The following is a 9,759-nucleotide window of genomic DNA, read 5'->3' on the forward strand; positions in this document are numbered from 1 at the left end:
TTTAGCATGGCCAATGCACCCAACCAGCATGTCTTTTGGACTGTGGGAGGAAACCAGAGTACCCAGAGGAAACCCATGCAGACACGGGGAGAACATGCAAACTCCACATGGACAATGACCCAAGCTGGGAATCGAATCCGGATTCCTGTGCTGTGAGGCAGCAGTGCTAGCCAGTGTGCCACCAATGGACTGTGGGCTAATGGGATGGTTAGAAGGTGTCAAATAGAATGAATATTAGGAATCAGCAATTGGGTATATAATTGGTTTAAGAGATGAAAATATAATTAACTGTTGGAGGGGGTAGTAAGCTAGCACAATTCAAATATACCTGTTTTTAATTGTTTAAAATAGAAATAAATGACTTCCAGTTTAACTAGATATCAAAACAGGATGAAAATGAGAACCTTTTCTTGCTCTAAAGGATATTGAGAAGGGTTGGTGGATGAAAGACTTGTCCTAATTGCACCAAAGTTGTTAAGAATAAAAGCAAATAGCATTACAAATGTCTGATAAATTATACTCATAGAAACCAATATGAAATGAATCGGGAGGGATCTATAATTGGTACTACATCACAACCTTGAGAATTACCTCTTATTTATTTCTCATTCACAAAGAAAAGCATGAATCTAATAGTCGCTGGTGATGTTTCCCAATCTAAACAACTTGTTGACTAAACTGGCCTTCCCGATACTAGTGAACGAAAAGGAGTTTAGGAGGATTTAGATGGCATGGATGCTTCAGCACTGAAATGAACAAATATTTCCCAGTTAATGATCACAAATACTTCCCTTGCCACTTAACTAGGATTGAAGCATTCAGGCTGCATACATTCAGCCACTAAAAATGGTTTAGTGAAGGAACATTCACCAAGGTTTAAACATTTAGTTTAGTCTCAATTTCCATCATATAAATCAGGCTTATTCAGCCAGATTGTGGCTCCCGAGGCCATTCGATGGTCCCCTCAGACCAGTTTAGGAAATGCTGGGAAAGGCAGGTAAGTAGATTGGAAGATTCTACAAGGAGCTGCTCCTCCAATCACCGCCCATTCCTGTCACTTGTGAGCATATTGGCAGAAAATGTGGGAGAGAAACAGTCTGATTGGAGCAGCCTGCGGCAATGAGTTTGCTGGGGAGAACAAGGTTTTCTTTCAGGGGGTGGGGGTGGATGTTGAGTGGGGAACGAGAGAAAGAGAGAGTGTGAGTGTATACATGTGTGTGGGAGTCAGAGAATGAAGCGAGTGTGTGGGTGGTGGGGGGTGTGCGGTGGAGTGGGGGGCGGTTAGTAAGTGGTAAGTGACTGACTGACTGACTTACTTACTCCCAAGTCTCAAGTTTCTCACTCACTGTCATCAACACACACCAACACATACACACACCTACTCAGTGGGTGAGGGTGAATGAATGTGTGGGTACACCCACGTGGGAATGAGAGAGTGTGTTACTTCATTTATTCAAGTGGTATGGGCTTTACTGGCTCGGCTAGCATTTATTGCCCATCTATAATTACCCTGGAGAAAATAGTGGTGAGTTGCCTTCTTGAACTGCTGCAGTCCATGTGGTGCAGGTACACCCACAGTGCTGTTAGACAGGGAGTTTCAGGATTTTGTCTCAGTGACAGCGAAAGAACACAATATGTTTCCAAATCAGGGTGAGTGGCTTGGAGGGGAACTTCCAGCCAGTGGTGTTTCCATGAATCTGAGGCCCTGTGAGTGAATGTGTATGTGGGAGGGGAGTGATTGAGTGAGTGCGTGTGGGCAACATTTTGTTACCTTAAAACATTTTAGCTGCTTCTACTAACAACCTCCAGAATTGTTACGGCACAGAAGGAAGCCAGTCGGCCCATCACATAGAGACTAGCTCTCCGAACAAGCAACTGAGTTTGTACCTACCTTCTCCCCATAACCCTGTACATTCTTCCTGTTTGGACATCAGTCTTAATTTCCTTTTAAATGCTTCAATTGAACGGTCCTCTATTCATAGAATCATAGAAACCCTACAGTGCAGAAGGAGGCCATTCGGCCCATCGAGTCTGCACCGACCACAATCCCACCCAGGCCCTACCCCCACATATTTACCTGCTAATCCCTCTAACCTACGCATCTCAGGACTCTAAGGGGCAATTTTTTTTTAACCTGGCCAATCAACCTAACCCGCACATCTTTGGACTGTGGGAGGAAACCGGAGCACCCGGAGGAAACCCACGCAGACACGAGGAGAATGTGCAAACTCCATACAGACAGTGACCCGAGCTGGGAATCGAACCCGGGACCCTGGAGCTGTGAAGCAGCAGTGCTAACCACTGTGCTACCGTGCCGCCCAGAATTATACTCTTAGGCAGTGCATTCCAAACCCTAACCACTCAATGCACAAAACAGTTTCTCCTTTTCCATTGTTGCTCCTTTTACCATTAACCAAAGTTAAGATGCAAAGGGGAGGGGGAGAGATGAAACCGATCTGCTGAACAATCTCCTTCCATAGAATCCCTACACTACAGAACAGGGCCATTTGGCCCACCGTGTCCGCACTGACTCTCAGACAGAGCGTCCTACCCAGGTTCACGCCCGCCCTATGTTCATAACCCCACGCATTTACCCCACTAACCCATACACCTTGGGACGCAAAAAGAGATGATTTAGTATGGCCAGTCCACCAAACCTGCACATCTTTGGACTGTGGGAGGAAAACGGAGCACCTGGAGGAAACACATACAGGCACAGGGAGAATGTGCAAACTCCCCACAGTCACCCAAGGCCAGAATCAAACCCAGATCCTTGGAGCTGTAAGGCTGCAGTGCTAACCTACTGATTGTGGAGGAATAGAGTAAATGGTACAACACAACATAGTATGGGCAATAAGCGATGAACAATAAATGCTGCCCTAGCTAGCGATACTCATATCCTGTGAAAGAATAAATTTTTAGTCTCTATTCAATTTACACGATAATAACAGTGAGTGCTGTTAGCTACGTTATCCCTCATGTCACAAAAGTCCATGCTGATATTTTTTCCCACAATTTATTGAAATAATCTAATATTCTAAGCAAGCAGACTGGGAATAAAAACTATTCCACACTGCAATCACGAAGAAAGAATGAAGTGCACAAAAGTGTGGTTTCTAAGAAGAGTGGTGGGGGCGGGGCAGCCATTTTATTTAAATCAGTTAAATCTCATGAGGTTTGTAGACTATTATTGGAGGACAGGAGTACATGTGAGTGCCACCATTGCAGCTGCCTTTTCTCCGTTGTGAGAGAAACTGCCCTACTTTTACACTATTAGTGTTCCACTTTACAAAGGATGTCAAGGCCATGAAGTTACAAATAAATATATGATGATGAGGGAATGAATCTTCAGTTATGAAGGGAGACAAGAGCAACTGAGGCTCTTTAATTAAAACAGAATAGCTTAAGGAAACTGATAGATGTGTTCAAAAGCATCCAAAATTTTGAGAACGTTAAGTGAGGGGAGATGGTGGCAGAATGGTAATGTCACTTGACTAGTAATCCTGAAGCCCAGGTTAATACTCTGGGGACATTGGGTTCAAATCCCATAATGAGAGTTGGTGGAAGACAACACAAACTTATCAGTCATTGCTGAGCTAAATGAAAAGATTCAGCTGAAGAAACAACTGGGGAAAGAAAAAAAAACAGTAAGAAGTCTCACAACACCAGGTTAAAGTCCAACAGGTTTATTTGGTAGCACAAGCTTTCGGAGCGCTGCCCCTTCATCAGGTGAGTGCAGGATTTAGTTCACAAACGGGGCATATATAGACACAAACTCAATTACAAGATAATGATTGGAATGCGAGTCTTAACAGGTAATCAAGTCTTTACAGGTACAGACAATGCGAGTGGAGAGAGGGTTAAGTACAGTTTAAAGAGGTATGAATAGAAAAATAGTACTTGAATATTTGGGTAAAATTGTGAAATATGTGAGAATGAAGGTTCCATTTTTTGAAATGTAAACTACCACATACATTGCGATGACCTACAGGACGACAGAAAAAGTGAAGACTGCGACAAGGAGATAAAGACAATGTTCAGCCACCCCCAAGAAACGAGTTAGAGTAGCAACAACCAATCAGTGCAACAGTCAGACTGACCAAGTGTGGTTCAACAGGAAAGAATGGAAGATAAAGGATGAAGATGTACCCAGATGCCAAAACAACTTCCAAACCTGCAGAAAGAACCAACAGCAACAGGCTATCACTCCTCTGAAAGCTGTGTGAATGAGATATGGAAGGGGTATAAGGCCTGCAGACTATCCAAAGCTTTAAATCCAAGGACTTGTTAGAGGGAGATGGGTAGTGACAATGCAGTAATGACAATGTAACTGTGTGATAGTCGTCGTAACAATGCAAGATACAACGTAAAATTAAAATGCATTGGATAAAGATTGATGGGGTGGGGTGGGGCAGGGGGAAGGGAATGTAGAACAAGGTTCTGGCATATATTGGGTGCTTAGTACAGCATTGCCACCCAGTGATGTAAGACAGCACATGGCGTGCAGCCATGGTCAGCCAAATGTTGGACAGAGCCATGTGTAGCAAGCAGGGAGACGGCTCCTAGCTTATATCCTTTACTGTGTATTTGCAAAGTCAATAAAGACTTACAGTTAACCTTCATTTAACAACAAGACTTCTTCAGACCTACTACAGTACCATGATCAAACAGCCTACTGTCACTGTCTAGCCTGAAAAGTGAGAGATACTCATTTGATCAAAGTACCTGAGGGCGATTGGTATTAACAGAACTTTACTGCAGCTAGAATCAGTAGGGAGGTGGAAATAAATTGAAATGAAAAAGTGTTAATATTGTATTTAAATTCTGAAGATTCACTATTGTTAGAGTAATTAATAGGTGCCAATGATTTTAACAGTGGGATTTGAGAGCTGCTCATTTTTACATTGCCTCTGCTTCTGGCCGACCTTAGTTATGCATTAATTAGCTAAACTAGTTTTTAAATGAATAATTTCAGGGTTGTTAGAAAGTGTGGCTGAAAAAAAAGACATGCTGTCAAAACTTTTAATCTTGCATCATCTGAGGGACTTGAGGTTGTTTTCATTAGAGAGAAGGTGAAGAGGTGACTTAATAGAGGCATACAAGATGATCAGAGGATTAGATAGGGTGGATAGTGAGAGCCTTTTTCCTCGGATGGTGATAGCTAGCACGAGGGGACATAGCTTTAAATTGAGGGGTGATAGATATAGGACAGATGTCAGAGGTAGGTTCTTCACTCAGAGAGTAGTAAGGGCGTGGAATGCCCTGCCTGCAGCAGTAGTGGGCTCGCCAACATTAAGGGCATTTAAATGGTTATTGGATAAACATATGGATGATATTGGAATAGTGTAGGTTAGATGGGCTTTAGATTGGTTTCACAGGTTGGCACAACATCGAGGGCCGAAGGGCCTGTACTGCGCTGTAATGTTCTATGTTCTCATCAGGACAAAAAAAAGAATGCCAAATTTCAAAGGGAACAACAATTTATATCTCATGAGTAAAAGGTGCTGACTGATTGGTGCTGCCATGGGGAAAGCATAATTTCAACCAGAGAACTATTTTCCTTGTTTTTAAATTTTAAAAAAGTGCAATGCCTGGACTGGACAGGTTCCTTTTGCCTGCAGAGGAACATCCATGCAGATTAATATATGTAGTTTTTAGTAAGTGCAATAGAGCCACATTGAACTATTCAGTTCAAAAAGGTGCAATAGACTATTGCTCCATCATTCATTCCCCACAGCAATGTCTTGACCAGAGTCAACTTGCCAACCAATGAGTACACTTTTCTTATGCAGTATTGTTCGTAGGTGGCATGGTGGTTAGCACTGCTGCCTCACAGCGCCAGGGACCTGGGTTTGATTCCCGGCTTGGGTCACTGTCTGGTGTGGAGTTTGCACATTCTCCCCGTGTCTGCGTGGGTTTCCTCCGGGTGCTCCAGTCTCCTCCCACAGTCCAAAGATGTGCGAGTTAGGTGGATTGGCCATGCTAAATTGCTCCTTAGTGCCAGGGGGACTAGCTAAAAGGGTAAAAAATATGGGGTTTTGGGAAATAGGGCCTGGTTAGGATTGTGGTCGGTGCAGACTCGATGAGCCGAATGGCAGCCTCCTGCACTGTAGGATTCTACTGTATAAATTCAAGCTCCCTTTGAAACCTGGCATTCTTGCATCTGCCCTGAAGAGTGAAAGACAAAAGGTTGTAACAGCATCTCTCTTATTTCAATATTCAAGCAACTATTTGTTAGGAAGTGCTTTACAACTGTGGCAGACATGTGAAACTCCCATTTGCAGAGTGGATTACCACAAGGTAAAATACAAGTTAAGATTATGGAGTAAGAGAATTAGTGATCCCATCAGATTATTAGGCACACCAGCAAAATTGCATTTAACTCAAACCAAAAGCCATATAAATTTTTAGCAAGATATGCATTAATCAGTAACATTTAGCTATGTTTAGATTAGTGTTAGCAACGAACACCAGAGGGAGCTTTATATTGTTTTACCACAAGGTTTACAGTTCATCAGGCACCAGTAAAATGAAGCCATTTTGTGTTCAGAAAAATGGGACGCAGCTTCTGATTTCTCGCTCACAGAATCTAGTGAAACTGCAATTAGTAAAATTAATGTTAATTATTCACATGTAAAGAGCAGCATCCCTTTTAAAAATCACTTTAAGCATCTTATTATAATACGCAAGTTGCATTATTCTGCATGAACTGGCTCTGAAAATAGGGAAGATTATAGTTTAAGATGAACATCAGTGTAGAGACTTCTAATGAGAAGATGAATCAGTAATATGAACATAGATTGTGCTGCAGTAAACCCGAGTAACTGTCATCACCATACAAAAGAAACAAGAAAATTTGAAGTAAACGTTTGAGAAATGGTATTTGGAAATTCTTTGTAACATAGAAGAGTAATAGGTGCCAGTGATGTTTTCATGTTAATTGAATTGTTGCTTTAATGCATTTGCAAACCATTGAAAAATGTCTTTACTTTGTTTCTTGCTAATGCAGCAAGGCCAGCACCCTGCTGAGTAGGCAGCTGCATCATCAAATGTTACAGTTTAAAACCCAAAGAATTATTGATCTGTGGCAAGAACAGTTGTACACGGATGACGATTATGGATCATGAAATAATCAGCTAATCTGCTTCTGTTGGTCATTAAGACTTTGGTAATTCAAACTGTTGACCTTTAGACACAGCAGCAAGCATTTTCCATTGAAAACCTAGGAGTGCCATCTGGCGAGACTAACCAGAGCAGCAGCACGATGGCACAGTGGTTAACACTGCTGCCTCACAGCACCAGGGCCCAGGTTCAATTCCAGCCTTGGTTGACTGTGCGGAGTTTGCACGTTCTCCCCATGTCTGCGTGGGTCTCCTCAGAGTACTCCAGTTTCCTCCCACAGTCCAAAGATGTTAGGTGCACTGCTTGTGCCAAATTGCCCCTTAGTGTTCCAAGATGTCTAGGTTAAGGGATTAGAGGGGTAAATGTGTATGCAAGACTCTCTGTTGGAGAGTTCATGCAAATTTGATGGGCTAAATAGAATCCCTACAGTGCAGGAGGCAGCTGTGAAAGTGAAATATGGGGATAAATTTCAAAATACAAATGACTCTCAGCAAGAAGGAAGATTACAAATTCTGTCTTATGCTTTTGCATTCAACTGCAATTTCTTGATAGGGTGACCACTGCCAGAACTGAACTGCACCAGAGCAGCTGAAAGAGAATCCGACAGATGGCTACTACAGGAACTTTACCACATTTGTTCAGGAAAGACCCAAATTTATCAGTAGAGCTGAGGGTCAGTTCAAGGAATATTTCTTTTTAAATATAAAGTCCATTTTAAATTTCGTTATTTGCTTTTTAAGGCAAAGTAAATTACAAATAAGATTCTCATCCAAAAGATGGAAGAAACCAAATTGCTCGTGTCACCGTCCCAGGAACATCAACACCGGGAATCCATTGTTTGCCATGTATTTCTCATAATTCACTGGGAAAATATTTTTGTTTGATGTTCATTTGCCCGTGACCTCCACTGCGCCTGTTGCAAGCCCAATGACTACTGGGCTGACTACAGCAGTCAAATAGCTGGGGCCACAGCCTGAAAATAAATGATCCGCACTCGCTCAATCCATTTATTGAGCCAAAGCAACATATGGTGGGATTTGAATGAGGCGTCCCATTCTTAACCATTATGCAAAGGGTTGCAATACCCATGAGTTAAACTGCAGCCATTTTTCATGACGGCTCCTGGAATAATCTGTGCATCACAGTCAATATCTGTATCATTAGTGTTCCTCCAGCAATGAGTCATTAGCTCTGGCAATAGCTCTGTATTCTAGCGTTGTGGTTTAATAGCATCGCAATGTGTGACATTATCAAATTACTCTAAAGGTGGCAATACCATCTAAAATTCTTGCCCTATCCAGTAATCACTGTTGAAAATATACACATAAAGGGATAGGATATGATTGAGAGCAGCTATATTGCCATAATACATGGGGCCTTAACTTGCACTGAGCAGTGCAATCAGTCCTCTTAGATTGCCACTCTTGTTCCGACTTGCACATCATCAAAATGTTGTCGGTATTGTCTTCAGCTCCCCTATGACTTAATAGAAACTACAGCCCAACATGCAGGAATGTGGTGAACAGTTTCCTGTGCTAGGCAAGACCATGGTTCAAAACTGTCAGGCTATAAATATATCAGCTCGGTTGAGGAGCCATGAACAAAATTGAGAGATGTTGTAAACATATAGCATGATATCAGTTTTTGACTGGCTTTTCCAATACAAGATATGGAGATGAAACATGTCTGCATATATAACCATATCCAATGCCTTTTCAGTTGTTAAACCACAGCTCTGTGGTAACACTTTTTGGGTTAGAAGGTTATGGGTGCAATTTCCATGTCAGAAACCTGACCACATAATCTAAGCTGCCAACTGCAGTACTGAGTGTGGCAATATTGGAAGTACCATATTCCAATGGACAGCTTCCACTCAACACCTGACCTGCCCTTCTCTGGGTTGATATAAAGACTCCATGCCACTCGCACAGTGGCATGGTGGCACAGTGGCTAACACTGCTGCCTCACAGCACCAGGGACCCAGGTTCAATTCCCAGCTTGTGTCACTGCCTGCACATTCTCCCCATGTCTGTGTAGGTTTCTGCTGGGTGCTCTGGTTTCCTCCCACAGTCCAAAAAGATGTGCTAGTTAGGTGCATTGGCAGTGCTAAATTCTCCCTCAGTGTACCCGTACAGGCGCCAGAGTGTGGCGACTAGGGGATTTTCACAATAACTTCATTGCAGCGTTAATGTAAGCCTACTTGTGACACTAATAAATTAGCTTAAACACTTAACGGAAGATCATTGAACTGTTCCCAATGCCCTGGCCTCACTTATCCCTCGACAAACACCCAAAATCATTGTATTGGTGTTTGTGGGATTTGTTGTGAAATGCAGAAAAGACGACTGCTGGGCGGTGGGGGGGGGGGGGGGGAAACTACACTGCAGAAGTTCTTTGTGGGGTGGGGGGGGGTGCACATCTCATGGTTGAGAAAGTTACCATATAAATACAAGTTTCTTTCATTTCACTTTTGTACTGCCCATCACCCGCTCACTTTGTAACTGGGAAATTCTGGGCACTGGTTACTCCATTGATTCCACTAGTGCCAAAAGTTAACTGAACAAGAGATCCTTTAAGTGGGACAAAAAAAAAGTATTTATTACCACATGCACACACACACACATTGGTTAAAGACCA

The sequence above is a fragment of the Mustelus asterias genome, chromosome 26 (assembly GCF_964213995.1).
Source record: "Mustelus asterias chromosome 26, sMusAst1.hap1.1, whole genome shotgun sequence".
Lineage (NCBI taxonomy): Eukaryota > Metazoa > Chordata > Chondrichthyes > Carcharhiniformes > Triakidae > Mustelus > Mustelus asterias.